The sequence below is a fragment of the Triticum dicoccoides genome, chromosome 3B, assembly GCF_002162155.2.
Source record: "Triticum dicoccoides isolate Atlit2015 ecotype Zavitan chromosome 3B, WEW_v2.0, whole genome shotgun sequence".
NCBI classification, from domain to species: domain Eukaryota; kingdom Viridiplantae; phylum Streptophyta; class Magnoliopsida; order Poales; family Poaceae; genus Triticum; species Triticum dicoccoides.
In genome coordinates, this window is record NC_041385.1 from 329105514 (window position 1) to 329126740 (window position 21227).

Genomic DNA, 21227 nt, shown 5'->3' on the forward strand with positions numbered 1-21227 from the left:
ACCCACTCTTGACCTTTCCTCTTGTCTTCATAATTGTATGTGTAGTTTAACCAAAATAAAATGACATCAGCGCCTTGGCATTTTGGTGACACTGTACAAAGAAATTAACTTATCTCATGAAAGTGAGGTATGTAATCTATAAGCATTAACAGTGCAAAAATCTGAAGGTAGTAACAAGTTTCATCGTTGGTATACTGGTTGTGCAACAGCATTAGAATGCCTTAGCTGAAAAATCTTTAATACATCCACAATCAACAGCTAACCCTAAAATGATCCAGTGACATTAAATGGCACTGCTTAAATTTATCTATGGCATTAGACTGAGAGCGGCATTAGTTAAATGTGGCATCACTTTAGCAGTAGCATTGCTTGACTTGACTGTTGGCGTTATACTAACAGCAAAAAAAGTGGCAATAAGAGCATGGGAGGCCCATTCGGACAGTGGGCGCACCAGTACAATGTACCTCCATTTTTGTTCTCTTTAGCCACCTTTTTCCTATGTGAGGACAACAAACCGATCAACCTGGTCATTCTCTATTGCGTTGCCATGCCTTTCTACCCTTCTTCAACCAAGAGACACGAGATTCGTTCCTTAGCTACTGATTTTCCCCTTTTCAACCTAGATGCGGGTTCGATGCCTACTCTCTTAGACAGTACAGTCTCCCTTCCTTTCCTTATTCAACCCAGACATGCATTAGCCTGCATGAAGTAGGGTTTCCTTTAATAGTGCAAATTATGGTTTTCGTCTGCGTGGCCAAGCAGAGCAGAGGATAGCAAATTGGGAAGATGGTGGAGTGGAAAAAGATCCACATGCAATGACGTGCCAGATGGGGCAATAGAACAAGGGTATGGTTCGAAAAGAGGTAGCATACCTGAGGGTCAGCGGGAAGTGGCTTCGCTCGTGCTCGTCGTCCTCCCCACACACTACGGCAGCGATCCCACGCGGGCGCTAGGTCTGAGAGGACGGCCTTGTCATCAGTGCGTGACCTCACTCGCCGACAACGAGTGCGTTAACGGTGCACGTCCTTTTCTTCCCCGGCGGATCTGTGACCATCGGTGAGGAGGGAGAGAGGGGTCATCTTTTTTAGATCTGGAGAGAGGGTGGTAGTGTGAGAAGCAAGTGGGCAGCCCTTGGCAAGAAAGCGCTGAAGCTCTAGCCTATATATCTTCTTTATACTACTAGTACTGGAGGTGGAGTAGTGGTAGAGTAGTTTATATTTTCTCTGCGTACAGTACCAGTTAGTCGTGCTTCAAAACTACGGCGCGCCATTAAAAAAATAAAGGCCGATAACTAATGCGGCACCTCGGGCCAACGCGGCCAGATTGCATTTTGCACGAGAAATTACACACCATGTCTCGTTGACATGTGGTCCCGTTCCACATATCAGTGAGACGATGGAGAGTAGTAGGAGTATTTCCTAACCGACGTGTAGGTCGGGGCGCCCCTTCGTGAACCGTGGCAAACTGGCAACCGTCCACCGACTCTTCGCCTTTCCCTCTCAATTTGGAGCTGCTGTCGCACGCTCTTCCTCTCCCTCCTCCATTTTCCTTCAGCCCTTCACGCTTTCTTCTGCCATTGTTCGATCATCTTCTCCATGGAGGGAACAGGACAGAAACGACCCCGTTATTCTTGCCCCGATCTGAAAGATGACGTGGTGGAGGAACTCATTGATCGGTGCAACGTCATCACCTCGGCTAGCATGGCAGGTTCGTTCAAGCCCATTCTCGACTCAACTAATAACATCATTACAAGGAACCCAAGAGTCAAGGAGCGGTTTGATCTCCCCTATCTTCTTCGCCGTGACCCTGATGACTGGCGCCGTCACGACGGAGGCCTTGCCCTGTGCAAGTTGATGCCGCTTGATAATGATACGTATGATGTTAAGATGCCATCGCTTGAGGGCAAGGCTTGGGCAAGCGCAAATGGAGATTGGGTTGTTTACATTGGGTCCAACTGCGAGTCTGAACTTGTGAATGTGTACACTCTTGACCGGGTTCCACTTCCAAAAATCTCAGCAGACTGCCTAGAGGTTGAGCACACCGGTATTGTACGCACGTTCAAATACAATCATGGTGACTGTCTTCTACGGAAGATAGCAATTTCTCGAGTCCCCAACCGCTCTTGGAATTACAACAACTATGAAGTTGTTTCTATCTTCGACAAGCTTGTTGCCGTCGTCAGTGGTTTAACTGGATGGATATTGCTCAAAAATCAGTTTCTATACACAGATGAGTACTGTGATGCAATTGAATACGAGGGCCTTGTGTTTGCTGCCACCACTCGTGGCACTGTTTTTCCATGGCATCCTTGTTGTTTTGGTACGTTTGTCTTCCACCATAATTATAATTGTTTCATCCACATGCATGCGGGTTAGCAAGGCTGGTCATAGTGGGGAGTAACTTAGACTAGTAACATGCATATGTTACTAGTTTATGTTACTACCTCTATAGTGCATAGTATCTTAGATTAGTATCATAGGTGGTCTCATTTATTGCCATGCATGACACATAGTAGCATCACATTTATTATGTTACGGTATCTACCTATGTTACTATAACCATCTCTCTCTTCCTTAATTGCCTGCCACATAAGCATGTTTGCGAGTCCCAAGTGCATGATACTACTTATGTTACCCCCACTATGGCCAGCCTTACTAATTAACCTTGTTCTTGTGTTTCCAAGGTCCTGTGAACATTCCACCACCTATACTTGAAGATTTCTATAACCAAGGGGGAGATGATGATGGTGATGATCACGAGCATGAGGACGAGCAGCGCCCATATACTATTTGGCGCCTGGCAACTAATTTCGATGGATCACCTCTTCTCGTGTGTATACAGCCCACTGATGATGTTACTGCTAAGGAAGCAGGTGTAGTCTCCCATGGTCGCACTCTCCGGACCTATTCCAACACCCGTTGCATGGTATTCGGGATGGATACTAGTGTGCTAGCGCCAAATCCTTCTCCCTGGTACAGAATTGATAGTCTTGGAGAAAGTTTGCTCTTCCTTGGACAAAACTATCCAATGATGATGAAAGGCGATCCAACTGCTGTTGACACAACATTACTACCATTTATGAGAAGCAACTGTGTCTATACCTCGGACATTTGGGTGGTTCCCTACCTTGGTACTGATATAGTAGGCCGCTTCAGCCTGGATGATCAGTCCTGCGTTGGTCTCTAGATCGACAATGGATGGCCCGTCCCAGAGAATCACTTGTGGTTCAAAGCAAGCGTTTCCAACACCGAGGAATGGTTGAGTTGAAGTTCATTTCATTGCTTGTTATTTGTTGTGTGGTGAAAACTTTAGTATTTATAATGTATCCTCGTTGTCGATGTGGGTTGATGACCTGTTGTATGTAATAAAATGATATTCCTGTGATAAACTTACTAAATTTATGAATGGCTTTCGAGTTGCTTCTGTGAGTGAGTGGTGCGATGAGGCAAAAAAATATTTTCCGAATACATAATTGTACGTGCATTGCAATAGGTTATCGGATGAGGCCAATCATTAACAATAGTAGTACACTATTTGTACTAGCTTCACATGCTTCGCGCGTCGTGCGGGTGTTTTTACTGTTGCCATACATAACCAGCACCTCGAATCCTCGATACTAGTAGTACTATATAGTAAGTAGTAGGAGTAGTAGGGTGGCATGGGCCAGAACAAGCATTCACGTCCAGGAGTACGGCACAAGCCACCAGCACGACTTCCATCTGACACCAAATTTCTTGGAGTCCGTGCTAGAGCAATCTCTTCAACCTCATCGTTTCTCTAACTCAGCCATCGCGCGGCGGGCGAGGTGGGGGTTTGCCGATAGTCAGTTTCCTCAACTGCGGTCCTACTTGTAAGGCCAACTCCAACGCTCTATCAATATATGGATGTACTCTTCTTCCCAATACAAAAATTTGCATCCATTCTACTCCCTCCGTTCTAGTATTTGTCAAAATATATATGTATCTAGACATGTTTTAGTATATAGGCACATCCATTTTTGGACAAATGGAAGTCAAGTATTTTGGAACGGAGGGAGTACACAATAAAAATTTTAAGTTAGCACAACTAGTCTAATCCGAGAGCACAACCGAAGATTTGGTCGGGTTCTTCCTCCTTTTGCCGACACGTGGGACATCCAGCATCCAGGTCGTGTCATGAAAGAAAATAGAGTGGTAGTTGATAAGTTGAAGCCACGAGATGTGCATCTTGGGTTAAACTGTAAATAGAATCTTACTACTCCTGAGTAACTCCAAAAGCGGCCACCGAAGATCTTTCTTGGATTTGTTTTTCATCACTAGCACGTCGAGGTGAAAGATGTGCAGGTTCAGTGGGTCCGCTTGCATTTTCACTGACATGTGGGACCGCATGTGAGCAAACAGATGATGGGCTCCGCGCGTCCGCTGGCTGGCTGAGAAGAAATATAGAGGAGTGCTGAGCACGGACTGCAGGAAATTTGTTCTACGTACTGTATCTCGATATAGGCTCGATATAGTGGGGTGGCATGGGCCATAACTAGCATTCACGTCTAGCACTACAGCACACGCCACCCACACGAGTCCCATCCGACACCAATTTTCTTGGAGTCCGTGCTACAACCATCTCTTCTCCCTCCTGTTTTCTCAGCCATCGCGCGGTGGGCGGGGTGGGGTTTGCCGATAGTCGGTTTGCTCAACTACGGTCCCACTTGTTAGTGAAAATGCAACACCGCACACATTCCCGCTTGAGCGGCATGCCAGACCAACCGTGTGGGGGTGCGACGCGAACACGGCAGGCTTTTCCTTTTGAACTCGTAACTTGTAAAATTTGGTTCTGCTCCATGGCACGATCGATAGATAGAAAATAACGATTTTGCCTAGAGTAATGAGAAGTTTGGTTCTAGCGCCGTTCATGCATGGAGTACGTACGAAAGTTATGAAGTTGATGCGAAAGGTAAGATAATTACTATAGTATCATATACTACTACATGGATTTGACGGAAAGATAAAAATACATGCAGATCCATCAACGACATCCTCACGCCCTAGTGCGCCGGGTCACCAACCGACGTGTGAGGAGCAGCGGTGTTGGTGGCGAGCTCAACGTGCTTCTGAATAGTGCGTCCAAGGTTGCCCTGCGGTCCAAGAAGGCCAGCATCCTATCGTCCTCCTCTTGCATGCGCATAGACGTGGGTGATTATGTCCTTGGTGTCTTGCTGCGCCAGGCGCTGCGCGGCGAGCGCGACCTCAAGGTGGACATTCTCTGGCGCGACAGCGGGCAGTCGCAGCGCCACCAGTGCATCGAAGAGGTTGTCACCATAGTGGCCGTTGATGGTGGCGGGCATCGCAGAGCCTGGGCGCATCGGCTGAAGGCTTACGTCAAAGTCACCTGCGAGCTTCTTGATGACGGTGAACTTGTCGAGGAAACCGACGAGGACCTCGTCGAACAAGGAGACGAAGCTGTCGTCCAAGCGGCCCCTCGCCTTGCCGGCCTCAAGCAATACTACCTGGAGACGTTCCTCGTTGTCGGGCCACAGGCTGGCGTCGTGGACCATCTAGCATAGAGGGTTGATGCTTGCGCTCATCGCCTCCATGGGTCTAGCTTAGCTTCTACTAGTCAACTGATCTTGCGATTCGAGTGATCACTCTTGCCCTTAGTTAGAGTGCGTAGGTGCGTAGGATTTCGTACTACTCCTCGGCCCTCTACTGCACCTGCCTTTGGCTGTATGATAGGTGGGCCAGCCACCCCCTGGGCCACGTGTCATTCACCCAAAGGCAGTTGCCGTAAGTAAATGAAGCTGCGCCTCCCTCCGTGCCGGTGCAGTATAGTCATCTCACCGGACCTCTAGTTGGGGCCAAACGAGAGAAGTTTGATGTTTACTGGTTTATTGGTCCCCTTTGCATTTTGCACCAAGTTTTGGCCTTTGATTTAACTAATAAAATGTTAATGCATGTAATTTTTTTTTGTGTAAGTCACATTACGAAAACCAAGTAATCCCAAAACACTAGGCACGGTGCATTAACTCCCTCCTTGTTTCTTATTTCATGACATATCAACCAATGAGAGATGTGGGCCGTGCATGCTTTCAATGACTTGAGACTACCAAACATGACATGCAATGCTTAGTTCATTGCATGTAATCCTATTAAGACTCTAGTTAGCAAGAAAACATTAAGTTCTCTCGCCGATAGGAATAAAACACCATGTATTTATTTACAGAGGGAGTAGTACATTTTTTGTGACATGCATTACTAGATATTGCTAGTCAAATACTAAAACCCAGATGGACATGGTAGTACTCCTAATTCCAGAAGGTGGTGCTACTAGTACTAGTAGTAGTACTACCGATGTAGTACTCCTAGGAGTACTAGCACTGTACTACCCGTTGGTCAAATTATTACGTGCTGCTCCTCACAGTGAAGTGACAAGACCTTGCGCCGGAGATGACACCTGAGTATAGGCGCCGTGTTCGGATACCATAGTCAGCCTCACCGCCTGTAGAGCTAGCCTGCTTACAACTAGCCCTGTTCGACATAATTTCCCATGCGTAGATGCCTGTGCATTGCACGGAACACCAAGGTGGGGGGTGGACTGCTCCGGCAGCGGCCATCGCGCCAGATTTTTCCACGGCCTTCTAGATGTGGTGGGGAGGAGATAAGGCTGATTGTGAGAGACAAGGAGTTGTTTGTAAATAGGGAACAAGTGCGGGCATCTTTTTGCAAAAATGGAGAAGCTTGGTTTGTATGCGTCAGATCTAGATCCGACGGCTACTAGTGAAAGATGGGAGGCACAACATCATCACCAACTCAGGACCTGCTTGATTCGCAGGATTTTGAAAACGCAGGAATAGGAGACAGCAATATTACAAGTTTCAAACTGATATTACAAATGTTAGGAGTAATGATGCACCTAGGAAGAGGGAATTACTAGGAAGTTCACGTAAGAACTTTCGTTACTTTAGAAGGATGCAACGTTATCGTACAAACTAAAATCCACCGCCCTGACAAGTCACTGATGGCAAGTAAGTTTTCGAGTCTTTGGCCACTTGATGTTTCAAAAACAAATTCAGCTTCTGTGGAGACTTTGTCATTTAGGCTTAGATGCTTGCGGTGATCAGCAGGCCATTCATTGTTGCACCAGAGAATGCCAAACCTCATTACCTTGAGCACACTTGCCTCCAGAACAAAGAACCTGGCCAATTTAATCTCAGATGTGCTGCCTCGGTAGTCGATCAAATCAATTTCTGTAAGATGGAGATCAAGGCATTCGATGAGATTGTTATAGTGCAGCACATTTTTCACTTTTGGGTCTTTTTTTATCTGCAAAAGAAGAGAACATATTAGAGCAGCTGGCTACATAAGATTGCCGTGTCATCAAGAGGTACCAATATCATTCGCTCATACGATAGGGTTGGCTGGCTAGTGATATTTTTCACTCTCTCTCTCTCCCTCTCTCTCTCTCTCTCCCTCTCTCTCTCTCTCTCTGTTTCTTTTTCCTCTCATTTAACTAGGAGCACGTGAAGAGCTTGGGCATTTGTTGCCTTCCACTATGTGGCCGATGCCATATTTCGCAAAAGTATGCCACATATTACGCATCGATGTTAAATCAAAAGATTTTGGCACCGCTCTCGCGATGTGAGAGAGTTGGCACCGCTGTGCACACAGACCCACATGTATAAACAAATCAATCAAACCAACTACACCAGCCTCTCAGTCTCCCAAACAAGTGTTTTTTTATTGCCTTAGTCCTCTCTCTCTCCCACGCAGTGTTTTTTCATTGTGTGAGTTAATTTGGCACCGGAGCAAAGTAGGTGCTCCAGATTGGGGCACCAAGTGAGCAATGGAGGGGCATCGATGCCAAATGCATCACAAGTGAATTTGGCACATGTTTTGGCCTACGTAGCCCACTTTTGTACTCCCTCCGTCCCAAAATTCTTGTGTTAAATTTGTCTAAATACGGATGTATCTAGTTACATTTTAGTGTTAGGTACATCCGTATCTATACAAATGTAAGACAAGAATTTTGGGACGGAGGGAATACTACCTCGTATTTAGTATAAAATTTTGACCATAGATTTACCTAAGAAAATGCCAATGCATGTCACTACAAATTACACCATTTGAAATTATGTTCAAATACGAATCCAACGATATAGTTCTTAGTGACATGCATTAACATTTTGTCAGTTAAATCTATGGTCAAATTTTGATACTACAAAATTGGAAGAGTAAACCAGGACGGAGGTAGTAGTAGTACTTGCCCTTAGGGTAACCATAGAGTTACTGGAGTAGTCTAAGTTACTTTCCACTATGACTAGCCTAGGCTACTATAGTAGTACAACATAAAAATGATGCAGGTGATCACGTGAGAAAAAATACTAAAACATTTCTTTCGGTGCAGTGCGTAGATGTAGTTTTGAACACTACACTTGTCATCGTAATTTGGGAAAATTACGAAAAAATTGAGCTACGTTGTGATTACGTTTACTAATAGGAAAGAAGTTTCACCTCGATGAGTAGCTTCTCCGTGCATGAAAAGCATGTAAGGAATCCAACAACTTGATCCAGATTGGGGCCGATAGATTTTAGTGCTAAGATCTTCACTGTGCGCATGGACTGGGTCAAGCTTGTGGGAATCATTTTCTGGAAGACGGTCGTAAATACATCAAGAAGAAATTTAAAAATGTGAATTTCAAGAAGACGGAGAAGAAGATGAGTTCTATACCTGAACGATTACGGATCCAATAAAGAGTTCGGAGAATTTGGCAGACGAGTACACCAACGCTGTCAATTTCGGCGCATCATTGACCCTGATTTTTGTTGGACCTTCTAGATCCGATACAAGCAATCCCTCAAGGAAAGGCGCATTCTCAATGACCATAACGTGGAATAGCTGGAGTGATATCTTCCCAATTGATGTCTTGTTGCGGGGCCAGCAAGACACATAAATCCATCGGAGATTCGTCGAGGCGATGTGGAGGCTAATGAACCCCTGGATCTGCTCAAGATGAAGGTACTCGAGCGCAGTACAGCTGCGGAGCAGGTGCTCCATAGCCTTCTTTGAGATGACAACGTTGAAGAGGTCGAGCTGCTTGAGTTGAGGGAGAAGAAGGGCAGGCGCGGCATCAATCTGAGGAAGATAGCAGGAGCTGAAGCTGGCGCGGCGCAGCGTTGGCGTGAGGCGGAGCACGGACGGCGGCAGAGAGAGACATCGTCCAGCTTCAAAGCTGAGCTCCTCGAGCTGATCTAGGGCGGGGGATAAGAACCACTCGTCGAACTTGGGTTGGACCTTGCAGTTGGTACTAAACATGCGGATGTCAAGGCGTCTGGCTGGCCCAGGGTGCGATGAAAGGATCTTGGAGACTGCGGCCATGCGTTTGCAATCCCCGTCGTAGAGGCAGCTGTCGACGGTGAGGTTGAGGGGGACGCAGCGCCAGAGGGGGCGCCACCGCTAGTAGAGTAGGGCGGTCCGCACAGCAGATTTGGTGGGGAGGAGGCCGATGATGACGAGCAGCATGTCGTCAGGGAGGCTGCTGATGAAGTGCAGGCTCGTCGGATGCGGTTTTGGCTCGAGCGGCCTCTGCTTGTTGGCTGCCTCGCCGTCCATCTCAACTGGCGGTGACGCCGGTGTACACGTGTGTTGGTGTGTGTTGTGTGCTAGGTGTGCACGAGTGCGTCCTTCTGTGCATGCCGCCGTGCAGTGGTGAATTGTGCGCGAGTGCGTCCTTCGCGCGCAAGAAGTTTGTCCTCAATGCGCCCTCAATGTACTAGCGTGCGAGGTGCTACCCCGAGTGGTTGCAACTTTGTTTCCTTCACCGCGTGTCAGATGGGCCTCTAGTTTACTTATTTTCACCCACTGCCACATGGGCCAGCACACCAAGATACAGAACACGAGCTGACAACGCAGCATGTGGATTGGTTGACCGGTCAACTAAACAATATACAGAGCTATATGCTGACACAGTGAGCGTATAATCCGTCGGTATAGAGAGTTCGAGTGAGAGGGGAGGCCCGTGAGAGATAGCAGAGAGAGAGAGAGAGAGAGAAAGAGCTACTCCCTCCGTTCAATAATGTAGTTACAACATTTTTTTAAAGTCAAACTTTTGAAACTTTGACCAAGTTTATAAAGAAATTACTTATATCGGCAATACCAAAGATAAATGATAGTATGAAGTAAGTACATGTTGTGATGAATCTAATGATCGTTCCAGATGTAAATTTTTTTCTCCACATATACCTAGTCAAACTTTTCTGAGGTTTGACTTTTCAAAACATCCATATGCTTATGGACGTGACAGAGTCCCTGACGAGAGAGAGAGGGAGGGAGAGAGAGAGTGAAAATAGTGTGTGTGCGTGTGTGAAAGAGACATGGACAACACACGATAAAAGTGGAGAAAAAGCATGCGTGTCTTATGCAAACATATCACACATGCATCTTCGACAACGGAGGCAAGGTGAGGAGATAGTGTGTGGTTGTTTGGAACTGAGAGAGGAAGATCCCTAGCACGTGGCCAAGAGGGGTCTGACAAACAAGGGAGAGAGGTCGAGAGAGACGTACAGAGAAAATGCAGACATGGGGGGGGGAGAGAGTGTATGTTTGTCATAGAGAGATCCCCTGGAGATCGTGATGGGACTACATTGGTGGGAGATCGAGTGACAAGGTGTGTGCCTGATAGAAGATGCCCCGAGAGATATCGAGATAGACGTATGGATGGAAGGAGAAAATACATGTGTTCCTGATGTCTAGTAAGAGATAATCATACTTAGGAGGGGGGGGGGGTGCTTGCGCCTATGGCCCTGTTTGGATACTCTAACTCAGTTAGAGGTTAGAGTTAGATTCTAACCCTGAACTAACTCTAAGTAAAGAGGTGTTTGGATGGCACGGTTAGATGGAGCGCAGATACGGCGAGGCACCTTCACGGGCGGTGCGAGAGGGAGGGAGGGAGAGGACGAGAAGCTTCGAGGAAGTGGGGAGGGATCTGCTACGGGGAGAGCAAGAGAAAAAAGTGTTTATTAGTGGTCCCGAGAAGAAGTAACCCAAATAAGCACCTCTTGGATGGGTTAGTTTTTTTGGATGGGTTAGATGCATCTAACCTAAACTAACCCTCCTGTTTGGATCTTTTTGGGTTAGTTGACTCCAAACTAACCCAAACTAACTCTAACCCATGGATCCAAACAGAGCCTATGATGGAGTGAGGGATTATGGTACTTAGGGGGGTGCGTGTCACATGGAGAGAGAACAAGGGTGGAGAGTGTTGGATGGGTCTATATGTATAGCGGGAGCGAGACATGTGTATGTGTGAACCAGGGAGATATAAGGCCCGTTTGGCTTGCGTCATGAGCATCTTTTGCGTGGCCTGGGGTTGTGGCTGGATTTCATGCACGCTTGTTTGGTTGCTACCCTGTGAAAAAGAAAGTCGGCCTGGGCTGGGTTCCCTTGCACTTTAATTAGCCTGGCTGAACTCCACACACTGCAAGTAGCCTGGCCCAAGCGACCGATTTCAAATGCCTGGTCGTGCGGCCACGAGGCTAACAGCAACATGGATGGATATTAGCATTAAATAATTGATGCATGGATTGATTGATGGGATGTTGATGCTTTGCCTGGCCCAGGCATGAACCAAATGCTTCAGCACCACACAAGCCTGGCCAGGCAGAAATATTTTACATCTCATGTCCACACTATGCAGTACTGACCATCAAGGCATGAGGGTCAGGTCACGAATCAAACTGACCAATAAAGTTTGAGAGAGATTGAGGAGCCCCGATAAGGCTGAGTGGTGCGTCAGATAGCTGAGAGGGGGAAAGAGATATTCCATCCGCTCGATAATGTAGTGCATGTAAATTTTTTAGAAGTCAAACTTTGGAAACTTTGATCAGGTTTATGCAAATGTTATTTATATCTACAATACCAAAGATACATTATACAAAACTACATCTCATGGTGAATCTAATGGTATATGTTTGCCGTACTAGATGTAATTCTTTTTCTCCACGTACATGGTCAAACTTTGTGATGTTTGACTTTTCAATAAATCTATGTGCTATGGACGGAGGTGAGTGCCTCAGTCGAGACAGATCAAGTGCGTGTGAAGGAGAATGAGTAAGTGTGCAAAAGAGTATGTGTGTAAAAGAGAAAGTGACAACAAACGATAAATTAGAGAGAGAGTGTGTGTTTTTTCGTTTCTTATGCGAATATATCACGCATGCATCTCCGAGATGGAAAAGCGAGGCGAGGAGATACACGAAGATAGCTAGTGTGTGATTGTTTGCAATGGAGAGAGACACCCCTGTAGCACATGTCCAATAGAGGTCTGGCCAACAAGGAAAAAAGCTCGAGAGGGACACATGGATGGCATGGACGCAAGGGGAGGGAGAGAGGGTGTGTTTGTGATAGAGAGATACCCTCGAGATCGTGAGGGGACTATATGGGTGGGAGATCGAGGGAGTGCGTGCACGATAGAAAGATACCCTGAGAGAAATCGAGATAGACCATGCACATGTTTGTGATGGAGACTAAGATTAGCTAGTCATATACATATAGGGGGACTGCGTGTGCCTACAATTGAGTGAGAGACCATCATACTTGGCTAGCTGGGCATGAGATTGTGTGTGTGTGTGCGTGTGAGATGGAGAGAGAACGATGGAGACAGATAGAGTTTTAGATGGGCCTATCGAGTGCGAGTGAGATATGCATGTGTATGTGTGACCCAGGTGGATGGAGAGTTTGAGAGAGGGGGGAAGAGCTCCAAGATGACATGGTGGTGCGTGAGAGAGTTACGGGCAAAGAGCAAAGGAATTTGTGTGCATACGAGGAGTGCACCCAAGATATCTAGCTCGGACTAGCTAGAGTATCATACATAGTGTGTGAGAGAGACCTATAGATGGTGTATATATGAATGCGGACTAGAAAGACCCCCCCCACACACATAGAGAGAGAGAGAGAGAAAGGGAGAGGGACCAACAAAATTTTTGTGTCAGATGCGTGCGACAAAATTGAAGATTGTCGGCGAGAGAGTGAGTGAGAGAGAGAGAGAACGGGAGTCCGGGAGAGGGGGAGGTCGCGTTTTATGCATCAAAGTCTGATATAAACTTGCATACAAATATTTAAATTGGAGACCATGTTGTCTGCAATCCACACATGAACGGATATATGCGTATATCAAACAAGTTCATTAATTTGACTTTCAACATGTTCATGGAGTACTATAATACTGTACAACATGCTACTCGATTGAGGTGTTCAATTTTGGATTTAGTTCACTATTTTGACCTACTGAACGAGCTAGTTCATTGAATCGAGATATTTCATTTTGGGTTTGACTCGCGTTTTTGAGTGGGTCAACTATTTGTCATATAGTAAATCGTTAGCATCGAGCATGTAAAAACACATTACTCCCCGAGCATCATCTCTCCATCTAAATAAGAAGTGGCAAGCTAATGTTTCAAAATTTGATTCGAATCGACTTGGTAAGGTAGACGTGGATGCTCGTTCTCCCAAAATTTGAACGAACCGTTAAACATCCTCTCTGCTCGGTGGAATTCGCCCAAGCAAATAAATGGGAGACACGAAATTACCATCCTATGTGGGACACGCATCAATTGGCCCGTTGTACATCGAGGGTAGGTTCGTAACTTCATCCAAGCTCGCTTTCTCCTCGGCCGAAATGACATGTGCCGAGTAATTCATAAACCATGGTCGGCAAAACACGCTCTCCTCGCCCGAAATAGCTCGCGCCCACTATTTCAAAACACGCTCTCCTCGCCCGAATTCGCTCGGGCCCACTATAGTTCAAAACACGCCCTCCTCGCCCGAAATCGCTCTTGCCCACTATTTGGGGAGAAGCAAAGTTACTCTACTATCCCGACCCTTAGTACACAGACCCAAGCCGAGAAGCCTATAGGCAAGGGTAGAACTGTAACTCCCCCTCACATTTCAGACAAATGCGTCCGTAAGACATGGTTCCACTCCCCTCCCAATTCCCCCCCGCCCGCCCCCATTCATACCTCGTCGGCACCAAATCACCTTCTCCCCGGGAAGCTCCCTTCTCCCGAGCCGCGAAACCTCAGCCCCACCTCCATGGTGCCCCCCACCGCACCAATTTCACAGCCGCCCTCCTCCGTAATGCCGGAGATGCTGTCCAATTGTCGTCGTGCACTGGGCCGTGTGCCTCTTACTCTGTGGTGCTGGTGCTGCCTCGACGATGCGTGAACCGTACCGGAGCCGGTTCACCCCCGCCGTTGTTCACGACGCCGGAGTGGCTCAACTTCGGATCCGTCAAGAGTCCTGGCGCTGCTTCCGCATAGCCGTCGACCGTCGCGACATCGCTCTTTCCCTGCCGCCAGTCACCACCGCAACCGCGCCGGCCTCACCGACTCGGCGACTGGACCTACCTACTTCACCATGCCGCCAGATAGGTCGCACCCTCATCTGAAATCACTTTATTTAGGCGTCAGTTGTATGTATTTTTATTCTGGGCCAATCAATTCCCAATGGGAAGCAGCACCCCTCGAGGCGGCGGAGCTCCTAGGCTGCCGGTTGGCTGGTGTCTAACGTAAGGGTGCGGGGCCGCAAGTTCACCGCGGAAGCAGCGCTTAGATGGCTATCTTTTAGAGTTGCATGGGTTGAAGGTACTGCCGCCGCCAGATCTGGATGACGGGGAGTCTTTGTGGATTGGCCCGGGGGCGGCGCAACCACAACAGTGCGGTGGGGCGGGGAGCGGGGTTTTGGATGGGGCCACGAACGGCGGAGGCAGGCTGCTCTGCCGTTGGTCGCTGGCTCTTCGGGGAAGATTCCGAACAGTGTCAGCCGGGAGCCACAAGACGGCCATCAAGCCATCCGGCGTAGATCGGACAGTACCAAAATAAAATAAAATCGTGTGACCCCAATTTATTCTTCAGTCAACAGACGTGTGACCACTCTCATACCTTGCTGTTGATCTCTTAGTGTATTTCTTCGGATCAAAGAGATATGTCGTTCTTAACTTTATGTGTTATCTGCATCTTTAGACACACCGTCTTCCGACTCACCGCAGCTGCTCCAACAAGGGAAGCATACACCAGAAGGGAGCTACAGTCCCCACTCAACAGTTCCCTGCATCAAATGCGCGTGCCCGACATGGACAGCCACAACAACTGCAGAGCCATCGACAAGTCAGCACATGATGCTCACTCCTATGGATGGCAGCTAGATAGGTTGTACCCTCATCTTACTTGTGTGCAACATTTATGGCTTTGTTATTCATCTAAGCACGGAAAATAGATCATCACATTTCACTGTATATTCATGCTGATCTCTTACGGGTCTTGTTCAGGAGTTCACGTTGTTCCATAGTTCAGCTAAGATACTTGTTCTTTAGGTAATGTTGTTACATAGTTATCATCATCAGCCAATGCTATCCCACAGGCTGGTGATTATAGTATTATACCACTTCTAGTATTACCTATGTTGTTCTTTAATCTCGTGTACAAACGATACATATTTTGTAGCTTTCATCTGTGTTCTCCCTTTAGTATATGAGATCTGTTGCTGCTAGTTAACCCCAGTCCTACTATTTATGTCATCTCCTATAGGCACTCATTTACATAAATCTAACTAGTAGTTGTCTTCCATGCATGTCAGATATAATTGCACACACTGATATATCCACAAGAACCTCACGGAGCAATGTAAAGGCCAATAAACTTGATGTCAATGATACCCAATATGATGGAACATGTAAAGGCAGTTCTTCAGAAGACTTGCAGAAAGATGATGAATCCTCTTCACCCCACAAGGTCCTTACTCTAACTTGGCATGTGATATGGGTACAACATTCATATAATGTCCTGGAGTGTATCTACTCTATTGCAATGCCATGTGCTTAGCATGCTGAACATGCATGTAAATATGTCATTCCTTCCTGTTTTTCAGTACCTATTCCATTCATGATAACATGTTTTCAAATTCAAGTACTGTCATTCTACTCTATCGCAATGCCATCTGCTTAATTTGGACATCATGCTTCTGAATATCTTATGCATTGTTATTCATCAGTATGTACTTCATATGTCTGCCATACCATGTTTTTTTACATTAAAGTGCTTTTCTAGTGCTCTGTTGCAATGCCATCTTATTTTCCCAATCATACATGTGTAGTATGCCTTGGTTATTTCTGTACGTATTCGGCTAGCATATAGTTTTACATTCAACTAGTTTTTTTGTTTGTGTTGTCCTGTCGTATCCCTAGATCTTACACCATACTCCCTCCGTAGGATTACATGTTGCCGAAATGGATAAAAAGGATGTATCTAGAACTCAAATACGCCTATACCCATCCATTTTTTTCTGGATGGAGGGAATACATGTCAATATGTCATGCCTTTCTATTCTTCAGTACCTATTCCATCTCTGCTGTAGCATGTTTTATAACTGAATCACCATTCTTCTATATAAGGCATGCAAGGGGAAGACGACTATGTTAGAATCTGAAGGGTTACAAACAAGGCCTTCGCAAAAGATCCAAACGCCAGGAGATAATAAACCAACTCCAGTTTTTATAGATACTGCTCCAGCACAGAGAAACCCAACTCCTACTGATAATAAGCAGATTCCAGTGGCCAAAGAACTAGTCTGCTCCAGTCGAGCAAAAATATGTCAACTCAATTCTAAGAAGTGTGTGCGTATCCTTGCATCATGAAATTTTATAGCATGCTGATCATATTTTCTACATGTTTCTTACCCATCTCTCTTTTAGAAAATAAGCTTAACAGATAGAAGAATTTCTGCAATGGTATCGTTTATGAGGAAAGATTCTTACAGGAATTCTCTGTGCTCCAATGTAGATGTAAGTACCTGTTGTATATCACTATATTTTTACATCAGCATGTATTTTGTTAATTGGCATGAATCCAACCTTTATCTTATCTAAATTTAGTTGTAGCAAAATGTATGATTAAAGGCCACAATGTTGATTTTTGCAAGGAAAACTGCCTGGTAGTTTTGCATCCTGAGCTGCATGAGTGTACTATCTCATATCAATGGGTTTGAATACTTTGGTTCTGCAGTGGGTTTTTCAGTGTTTTTTTACTGTGTTGTCCTGTCGTATCCCTAGCTCTTACATCATACTCCCTCCGTCCGGATTAAATGTCGCAGAAATGGATAAAACTGGATGTATCTAGAACTGAAATACACCTTGACCCGCCATTTATTTACGGATGGAGGGAATACATGTCAATATGTCATGCCTTTCTATTCTTCAGTACCTATTCCATCTCTAATGTAGCATGTTTTATAACTGAATCACCATTCTTCTATATAAGGCATGCAAGGGGAAGACGGCTCTGTTAGAATCTGAAGGTTTACAAACCAGGTCTTTGCAAAAGATCCAAACGCCAGGAGATAACAAACCAACTCCATTTTTCATAGATACTGCTCCAGCACAGAGAAACCCAACTCCCACTGATAATAAGCAGATTCCAGTGGCCAAAGAACTAGTCCATTCCAGTCCAGCAAAAGAATGTCAACTCCATTCTAAGAAGCGTGTGCGTATCCTCACATCATGAAATTTTTAGCATTCTGATCATATTTTCTACATGTTTCTTACCCATCTCTATTTTAGAAAATAAGGTTAAACGATAGAAGACTTCCTCCATTGGGATCGTATTCGAGGAAAATATTTTGCGGGAATTCTCTGTGCTCCAATGCTGATGTAAGTACCTGTTGTATATCACTATATTTTTACATCAACATGTATTTTGTTAATCGGCGTGAATCTAACCTTTATCTGATCTAAAATTAGTTGTAGCAAAATGTTAAAGGTGCCAATGTTGATTTTTGTAAGGAAAACTGCCTGGTAGTTTTGCATACTGAGCTACATGAATGTACTATCTTATATCACGCACATTACTGAATTCTAGTGCTTCTCTGGTTGCCCATTCATTCATTGTGTCAATGTTGCTTTCGTACTACCTTACCTGGATGATGATAGCTGTGCCATATTGTGTTAATTTGGTGTAGGCTACTTGCCCAAACGTTCGTTGTGTCAATGTTGCTTTCCTATTATCTGACTTGGCCAATGATAGCAATGCTAGTGTGTTAATTTTGTGCAGTCTGCTGAAGATAAGAAGACAAACTCTGAAAACAACAAGGCAACCCCATTGTTTCTTTCCAGTAAATCTAGGCTAGGTAATCTGGCAATAACTCATGATTAATCTGTTTGGTTCCCGTCCTAATTTATGTTATGATGCAGTGGTTGAGACACTCTCCACTATCAGTAATACAAGCCTTCCAAAATTGCCATCTGAATCTGTTCAGTATCCTCTGTCTCGAATGCAACGGAATAAATGTATGTTTGTGAACCAATTAAGGGCTGAAGCAATGATGGAAATGGTGGATGAATCAGAGGTGCAGAGTCGTGCGGCACAACAACTAATCAATGTTTTCAGAGACAGTGTAGCAAAGCAGAAAGTACTTGCCCACATGCTTATGGGCGTCATCTGTGCTGAGGTTGCAGATTGTGACGTTGTAGATGGTTAGGTTCTGCTCATTTATTTGCACTAGCATCAATCTTTGATTGCCCAGTGGATGTAATTTCCTGTAATATATGATGGATGTGCAACGGTATTCCCTGTATGCCGTACCCTTGCGTGATCGGTTTTGGTCCTGTGCATAATTGCTCGTCGTAATGGGCTCAAATTATCTAATTTGGCCTAAATACATGTACGAACTTTAGTGGGCCCATTAAGTTAATGGGCCGTTACTAGGCCGAAAGTTAATGGTCGGCCCTCTTACCTCCTAGGTCGTTAACAGGCCGACATCGAAGCGGGCAACAAGTGGCCCCAGTTTATTTCACGGGCCGTTAACAGGCCGTTACTAAGTTTGGGCTACATATGGCCCAACTATACTGTAGGCCTTTAGCAAGCCGAAAGAGACAGCGGGCTTGTACAGGACCATGAAGACCATGGGCCGCTAAGAGGCCGAAAGTCAGGTCGTATTGTAAATGTCCCAATTGTGTTGTGGGCCTTTAGCTGGCCGAAAGAGAAACTGGGCTGGTATTGGACCATGAAGGGCATGGGCCGTTAAATGGCCTGTCGGTGTCAAAACCGGCGCATCTCGGGTAGGGGGTCCCGAACTGTGCGTCTAGGCGGATGGTAACAGGAGACAAGGGACACGATGTTTTTACCCAGGTTCGGTCCCTCTCGATGGAGGTAAAACCCTACTCCTGCTTGATTAATATTGATGATATGGGTAGTACAAGAGTGGATCTACCACAAGATCAGAGAGGCTAAACCCTAGAAGCTAGCCTATGGTATCATTGTTGTTCGTCCTTCGGATTAAAACTCTCTGGTTTATATAGACACCGGAGAGGGCTAGGGTTACACAGAATCGGTTACAGTGGGAGGAGATCTTCATATCGTATCGCCAAGCTTGCCTTCCACGCCAAGGAAAGTCCCATCCGGACACGGGACGGAGTCTTCAATCTTGTATCTTCATAGTCCGGGAGTCCGGCCGAAGGTCATAGTCCGGCCATCCGGACACCCCCTAATCCAGGACTCCCTCAGTAGGCCCTGAACCAGGCTTCAATGACGACGAATCCGGCACGCAAGTTGTCTTCGGCATTGCAAGGCGGATTCCTCCTCCGAATACTTCATAGAAGATGTTGAACACCAGGATAGTGTCCGGCTCTGCAAAATAAGTTCCACATTCCACCGTAGAGAGAATAATATTTGCACCAATCAGATCTGCTGACGTATTACACAACATGACATCACGCCACAGCCAGGCTTTTATTCATTATACCGTTCCACCTCAATGTGTTTAGCGAGGCGGTTTCCTTGGCACGTCTTGTCAAAGCGGAGATCATGTCCCCTTATTCCGGGATTCTCATCAATACGGGCGTGGGTAATCCAACCGCGCCATTAACCGCGGCGCTTGGGAGATAAGCGAGTTTTTATTAGGCTGGTGGGGGCTCGTAGTTTTCGGCCGCCCATATAAGGGGATAAGAATCCACCCTTTCCATTCACGCCTTCTTCCTCCTTTGCTTATTCGTCCATGCGCGCCCGAGCTCCAACGCCCAAGCCCGCACTTCCCACCTCAACCTTCTCCAATCATGTACGGAGCAGGAGGTAGATGGATGACTTCCTCCGTTACGGAGGGGCAAATCAAAAAGCTGAGGAAGGTCGGATACTTGTTTGACGACATCGCACACCGGCTTTCAGATGAGGGGCAACTCATCCCCACCCCTAGGCCCCATGAGAGGGTTGTATTTCTCCCCCATTTCCTCCGCGGACTGGGTTTTCCTCTTCACCCGTTCGTCCGGGGGCTCATGTTCTACTACGGCCTGGACTTCCACGATCTGGCCCCGAACTTCATCCTCAACATCTCGGTGTTTATCGTCATGTGCGAGGCCTTCCTCTGTATCCAGCCCCACTTCGGCTTATGGCTGAAGACTTTTAATGTCAAGCCGAAGGTAGTGGGCGGGCGCCAAGCGGAGTGCGGAGGTGCCATGGTGGGCCGGATGGCCAACGTCCTATGGCTCGAGGGCTCCTTCGTGGAGACAATAAAGGGATGGCAATCGGGGTGGTTCTACATCACCGAGCCGCGCAATCCCAAATGGGCGGCGGCCCCCGAATTTCGATCTGGCTTCCCCACATGGCTCACTTCCTGGAAAGAGACGGGCTTAACGTGGGGGGATTCGGAGGAGCTGACTGGACTTCAAACCTGCGTCAAAAAGCTGGTGAACAAGAATCTCAAGCTTGTTAACATAGTGCAGGTCATGCTCATCCGCCGGATCCTCCCATGCCAACAACGGGCCTTCAACTTGTGGGAGTTTGATCCGGCACAACACCAAACCTTGAGCAAGCTTTTCGACACTTCGTACGAAGATGCCTGTAAGGTGTTGTTTAAGGGCGCTGAGGCACCCGCATCCGCTACCGAAGATCACAGATTCAGCTCGCGGTGCCAGGCCAGCAAGGTAAGCTACTCTACCCTTTACGGGATCTTTATCTTTCATAGTCTGATTCTATGTGGGGTCTAACCTCCCTTTCCTTTAACAGGACTGGCTGAAGACGTCCGGGCAGATGATCTGTCCGGCTCCCTTACCAGAAGACCCAGCGGACGCCCATTTGACAGGGCTGCTGGTTCCGGCACCTCACGTGGTGCCGGAGAAGAAGGCCAAGAAGAAGGCAACGGAGACTCGCAAGAGCTCCCGGCGCCTGGGGGTGTCGGGTTCATCGCCCAACAACCCCGAAGCACCTTCCGCCTTTGAAGAC